The sequence below is a fragment of the Oxyura jamaicensis genome, chromosome 1 (genome assembly GCF_011077185.1).
Source record: "Oxyura jamaicensis isolate SHBP4307 breed ruddy duck chromosome 1, BPBGC_Ojam_1.0, whole genome shotgun sequence".
Lineage (NCBI taxonomy): Eukaryota > Metazoa > Chordata > Aves > Anseriformes > Anatidae > Oxyura > Oxyura jamaicensis.
In genome coordinates, this window is record NC_048893.1 from 200,350,562 (window position 1) to 200,357,511 (window position 6,950).

Here is a 6,950-nt window from a genome sequence, read left to right on the forward strand (position 1 = left end):
AAAGACACCTCAGATGAGGAGGAGGAGGAGGAGAAGTAAATTATCAAAATAAACAGGGTCAAATGTGTCAGTTTCAGCAAAAAGAAGGCTTAGCCCATCTTGCCTCAGTCACAATGCCGAAAATGCACATATCTGCAATGAGACTGCCTTCACAGGCATCAGTACTGTTGTTCCTAATTTAAAACAACATTTCAAAGGGGAAGGGAAAATTTGTTTTTCTTAAATGATTGTCAAGAGTGTTTGCTGTTTTCCAAGAATCCGTTTCTACAACATCAAGGAAATAAAATGCAAAACATACACTTCTGTATATAGGGAGCCTGCTGCCCTCCCCTTTTCAAACGGGGAGCCTTAATACCAGAAGAAAGTTGGATGTATTTATTGTTTTAGAATTGTTTTTATGATTTTATTTGTGTGTGTTAAATACAAACAAAGACATAATCAGGATGTGGACTCATGCTCAGTTTCCATAAAAATGAATATTTATATTTATTCTCATAGTAGTTATAGCATCCAAAATCAACACCAAGGTACATTAAAAATTCTTAGTTACTTCCTATATTACTGTACAAGAGGAGAACATAAACCCACATACATCTCACATGAAAATCCCTGCAGAGCACTACCACCTAACCCATTACACTAGCATACAAGCATTTTAACAACAAAGACAACTTTTCTGTCCCTACAGATGTGTTCTTTCTCTCCTCAAACTGATACACCATTCATATTATTTACCAGAAAAATGTAATCCTATTAATTATTTCTATTGCAGATAATGTCACAGACGAGTCAACAAAATATCAACACTAGTAATAATTCCATACACTGTACCAGAAAACTGTTACCATCTTAAAGCTGCTATATATATAGCTCTTAAAGCTATATGATTTACTATCCTTCAATCTATTCTTTCATTCTCTGTCCGCCTGAGGAATCTAGTAAGTAATTCTTGAAAGTTACTCCAGGATAACCTTGATAAAATACCATTTTACCTTCTGCCATCCAAACCTCAGCTTCTTGCAATTAAAATCTAAACCAGAAGTCATTCAGCTTCCACTTTACTCTCTCAAGCATGCACAAGTGCAATCACTGCAGGAAGATGAGCATCCTTGTCAGAAGCAGATGTCCTTCAGATGTTACTGTTGTGTCATTGTCATTTACCCTGAACCCTGGCTCTCCCTGATAGGATGTCTGGTGTCCTGGGAATCTTTCCCAGTCCTATTGTACAAGGTTAATTTCATTCTAACTGGTGAATGTTGGCTCATCTTCTGTTGGGCTTGGAGTACTTGATTGTAGAAAGTTAAGGCAGCAGTCTCTTATCAAATAAACCTTTTTATCTTTTAAGGGATTCTTGTCTAAAGACAAATACTTTCTCTACAATGTATACATTAAAAAAAAAAAAAAGTAAATAATTAAATCCTTACATTCTGTCAAGCTTTTTGCTTAATAGAAGATATAGATAGAAATGTCTTTTTTTTTTTTTTTTTTTTTTTTTGGGGGGGGGAGGTGGAATAATAATTTTATTTACTAAATTTTAAATAACAAAATTTTAAAAAGTAATCACACAGGAAATCCTAGAGATAAGCTTGATGTTTTAGGTGAGGCTCTGTTTGCCTTATGTTACAATGTTATAGATCACCTGATTTATTTAATGTCACTTTGTCTGGGGCAGGGGGAAGGGAGAAGTTACATAGTGATCTAAATATATTAGGCTTGGAGTTGAAATACTTTGATATTCTCATCAATGGATATAACCAATAACTCGACAACGATATTGTGAACAGCTCAAAGCAGTGCTGTAAATAACCGAGTACCTTAGAGAGCAGCAACCCACCTTAATCATGATCAACATTAGATGTGCCCATTTTATGGCCTTTTACATCACAGGTGTTCGTCCAAGAATACAGTTTGCACTCTATTCCCAAAATTCTTAACACAAGGCCCCCAGTTTCATAAAGCCTGAAGAATCTGCAAAGCAGATTAATAAGCAGCAGAAGAATGGAGATCAAGAAAAAAAAAAAATGTGGAAAGAAATGAACTTTGGTTTCATGCAGTTAATGGAGATGAGATTTTCTGGAAGAATTCACCTAAGTTCTGCCCAAAGTGCAGTTTCAACACCCCACTCATTGAAGTCAGGAAGAGAGTTTTCTACTGGCAATTTGCTCATAAGAAGGTGACTCAGAATGCAGGAAGGAACAATAATAAAATCAGAAATCTTTTGTAGATAAATGTATAAACAAAACAACTTAAAGCTAGAGATAAATCTGATGGAAATTAAAACTAGACAGAAAGAAACACTAATTAGAATCAATATGTGGTTGCAAAAATGTTTGAAAGACCTAAATAATTAGAACACTTAATGTTCTTTTCTTAGAGGAAGGTAGAAAGGTCAGCTAATTAAATTGTCTTAATGTGAACAATAAGGAGCAAAAGCTGCAACTTTTAAGTGGAGTAGTACACAGACAAGTGTTAGAAAGTAAATTATTCAACGCCAGGAAAATTAAACTCAGAAAGGGGTACTCTGTACAAATTTACATTTCTTGAAGCACTTAGTATAAGCCCCTAGCAAAGCAGATACCAAAGCAAACCAATAAAAAGAAATTTGATAATTTTCTTGACTCCAGTGACTTGCATTTCTTCACATATTGTGGCAGAATTGTATCTTAATTCATAAATGCACTGGCAATTACCAAAGACATAAGATGTATTGAACTATACAGGAGAAAATGCTAGTGATGTAAAGGAGATCTTTTCATCTGGATTTTCCCAGTCAGTATTGGATAAATCACAAACAGTCAGAGAGAAAAGGGAAGAGAACTTTGTTTCATCTATGGCAGGCAGAGACACTAGGGAGAATAAATTTATACTTTATGAAGGTTTTTGGCTTTTCATTTGCTTTCTTTAGCATAAGTCTTCTGTCTAGATCATGTTGCATCTTCTGCTACCTGGTATCATTTAGCAAAGTGTATTGAGGAGAGAAATACTGACTTGGAGAACTGTGCCTCCCTTGGAAGAAAAATTGCCTACATTCAGCCTGTGCAATCCTTCGAACATATGAACTCCAATTAGAAGTGAAACCTATGGATACATGGCTAGTATATATAAGGACTTTTACCATTCTGAAGAATAATGGCAATAAGTCCATTTTTTATTATATTAAATATTTATTATTATTATTATTTTTAAAAGTACACACACACAGAAGGAAAAAAAATAAAATGAAATAAAAACACACTTTAGGTGGAGCTACACTCCTGTGGCTCTCTACATCCTGATGCCAGAAGATCTAGGGTCAGCAGCTGGAGACAATCTCCAAATCACACACTTCAAAATGCTAGTGCTGCTTCCTTGTAATGAATTTCAATGTTTGATTCTGCTGCTGCAAGTCAGCATAGCTTATAGCATAGCTTGTTACTCAATCTTCAAATCTTGATTAAGATCAGGTACTCTCCGAAAAAAAAAAAAAAAAAAAAAAGAATTCAGAATTAAGCAGTGGTTGGACAAGATCCCTCCTGGATCTCTTGAATTGTCACTCACTGTCTTATTCACCAGTATGTCAAAAAGATATTTTCTTGCTTGGAATATAGGAAGTAGAAAAATTAAACCAATATCAGGAAATGCCACTTAACTAAATAGTTATAACTGTTTACAAAATATAGGAAAAATTACTTAAAACATTCAAATTATTATTATTATTATTTTGTCTGCCAGAAGGCAGACAATTCACTCCTTAACAGATTTGACATTTAAACAAAATAAATAATAATAAAAAGTTTCCTTTCATTTCAAAAATATTTTAATTTACTTGCTTATTTAACAAAAATATGAAAGCTGCTATTTTACAGGTAGAAAGGGTGTCTTTTTTTAGTGTTGCTCAGCCTCAGCCAAAACATTCCAGTATAGTTTAGAGTAATGGTGCAATAAAATTTTCATTTATACCTGAAGATATGTCTCTGTGTAGAGGGAGTTTTATAATTCAAGAGGATTCTACGTGTAGTGCCACTGAATTGATCTATATGCTGCTAAAAATCTCCTAGTCAAGAAAATAAGAGATTTCAGGACCAAAAAAAAAAAAAAAAAAAAAAAAAAAAAGTTAATTTCTTCTCTAAGAATCTAAGAATCTTTTTTTGTGCAAGAAAATCCAGGATAGTGTGATGCAAAGGAAAACTGAGCAGCCAAAGTGACGTTGGTCTATGAGGTAAAACAATGAGATGGGAAATGAAGACAATTGGATTGTCAACTCTTGAGGATTAATTTTGAAAAAAAAATAACTTATACTGTCACAAACTCCAGTCGTTTCTCATTTGTCTCTTCTCTTAAAGACCTGTTTCTGTTTTTCCATATTCCCTGGTGTATGTGACTGGGCAGGAGGTAATTTTATACTTCACCATGGTAGCAAAATGAAAAGGGAAGCATCTTCTTCAGGGTTGATATGCCCTTTTGTATGTGTTTGAGAACGAAGACATACAGATCTGCACCAGTTACAGGGTTGCTGTAGGCATGAATCTCTAGAGCAGAACTAGATGGGAAGTGAACTACAGTGTAGATGAACTGCATCACTGAAGGTACCATTGCTCACTGAAACTAGTAGAGACTGGTATAAAACAGAAAAAATACACATTTTAAAAATACTGTGAATAGTGAACTTCTGGATTCTGTTACTACAGTATGTTGTTGAGATAAACAACATAATTACAATTTTAAAAAAATGATCAGACAATTTAACGAACAATAGGGATTATGGATGCATCTCCATAACTACAGGGCTGAGAAGAAGACTGGTCAAACTGGTGAGCTCTTCCTGGATGATGTCTCTTACCATCTCCTGGGAGAACAGTGACCTGTATTTTATATTATTTTATGGTATATGTATATTCTTGTCAGCCACAGTACAGGTCCAAGCCTAATTCAGTCCCTTAAATTACAAAGCAAAACAAATAGTGGAAGAACGTTAGAAAACCTAATCGCTCTGTTGTATCTAATGCTCTACATCTTCCTCCTCCTTCCTGAAGGAACCATTAATTTTAGCTGAAATTAACTGACAGATTCTAAAGTTATTGGACAGAAGTGGAAAAATTCACAGGGCTGCCTCATAATTCTCTTTTCCTCATAAGAAGAGGTTAACTTTCTGTCACTTACTCCTCTTTGAGAAAGAGACATGAAACTTCACTGGCAATCAGAAATATCTGGAAGGAGAAATATCTGGAACTCACCATTTTTCATTTTGCATTTTCATCAAATGCTCCACACAGATATTTATTATATCTCCCTAACAATCATGTATATATGGGGGGACATTCTTTTAGGCCTATTCTCAGGCACATTTCTGACTTTAATATCAATTTATTTTTTTTTTTTTTTTTATTTTTTCTTTGTTCCATATCTCAGCACTCCAGGGCTCTGAGAAGCAAGGCCTACATATTGATTCTTTAATTATTTCCTTGTAAATAATTATGTGTCATAAAGCCATTGCTCATACAGAGGCAAAATTATAAAAACAAAAGTAACCTAAATCAGTTAGACTTTAATTGAGTAGGACTCTGAGAAACAGTAAAGTTGCATCCAGGAATGTGCTGTATTTCAAAAAAAACTGCAACAGATTTTTCCCTAAAATAAAAATGACAGCTAACTATCAAACATTTTAGACTTATTGTTTAAAAAGGCATAGATATCAATCACAAACACCAGAAAAGAATCAACCCAACCATCATCACAGAAATAAAGAGGTGGAAAACAGCTTCTGAAATCAAGTCAATAATTCAGGACTAGCAAAGGCCAGAGCTGAAGACAAGCCTAGAACATCGGTTAGGCATTGGAATGGGTTGCCCAGGGAAGTGATGGAGTCATGGTCCCTGGGGGTGTTTAAGGAAATGGATGTACTTGGGGACATGGTTTACTGGGCGATATTGATGGTAGGGGGATGGTTGGACCAGATGATCTGGGAGGTCTTTTCCAACCTTAATGATTCTAGGATTTTTCAGGTCCCATGGCTAAGCTTAAAGAGAACACCTGAGCTGTGGACAGAAGGTGCCTGGGTGCAGTTCAAGAGTAGGGCCTTGTCAGGGTAATGAAGGCCCATGAATGCACTCAGGGCCCTTGAAACCACTATACTTGTCTCAGATGCAACAGGCCTAAATCAGTATGTACAGGAGGCAGCTCACATAGTAGTGTGCCAGGAGGATAATCTTAACTGGAGATCTGTTTTGCTCTGGTTTAGAGTGTAGGTGTATTTACTATTGAAATTTCTATTGGTATTATCATTCCTCAAAGATGTGCATATAGGTTTCTCGGATTCCAACTACCCACACACCTGTGAGCAGGAATACTTAGAAGAATTTCATTCTCTATACCTGTAGAAAAACATACAAAATTCAGGGTTTTGGTATAATGATTTCAATAAACAAGGGTAATGTTATTTCACTCAATTTCATGAACTTAATTGCATAAAACCTCAATTATTTTTAAAATGTAAAAACGCAGTAACTTACAGCACATTTAATAAAAATAAAACGTTTTTGGTTATTTATTACTTTACTAAATAGAGACACTTGCATTGCATTTGCATATGATTTTATTTTATTTTTTTAATTCACTATTCATTTGCCTTTTATATATATATATATATATATATAAGCACAGAAAAAGTATATACTGTCTTAATTTAAGCTACCCCAGTCCTCTGTGCTTTCATTACAGATATATTTCCTGTTTTGTTTATATCCAGGAAAGCTGTGACTGATTGGAGGATGTTATCTCTATTCTCAGACCTGAGAATAATTAACCCTGAAACACACAATCAAGGCATTCCCATTAATATACAGACTATAGGTCTGTATTTTTGAAAATGCTGTACGCATTACCCTACATTCATCCTTGACATTTCATTAGGAGTGAGTACAAATGTATATTGTATGAGAAACACTTTGATATATATTATTAAGACTATATAT

At 34.6% G+C, this 6,950-nt stretch overlaps 1 long non-coding RNA gene across 2 annotated transcripts; it reads right to left on the reverse strand.

Moving 5' to 3' along the window:
* Positions 1–370: 370 nt before the first annotated feature.
* Positions 371–2,520, reverse strand: LOC118169189. 2 transcript variants are annotated; one of them, XR_004751958.1, is made up of 4 exons: positions 2,340–2,520; positions 2,088–2,177; positions 1,835–1,959; positions 371–1,218 (listed from the first exon to the last, which is right to left on the reverse strand). It is a non-coding gene; the product is annotated as an uncharacterized LOC118169189 (long non-coding RNA). The 2 variants fall into 2 exon arrangements; XR_004751957.1 differs by having other exon boundaries at positions 2,088–2,520.
* Positions 2,521–6,950: the final 4,430 nt, after the last annotated feature.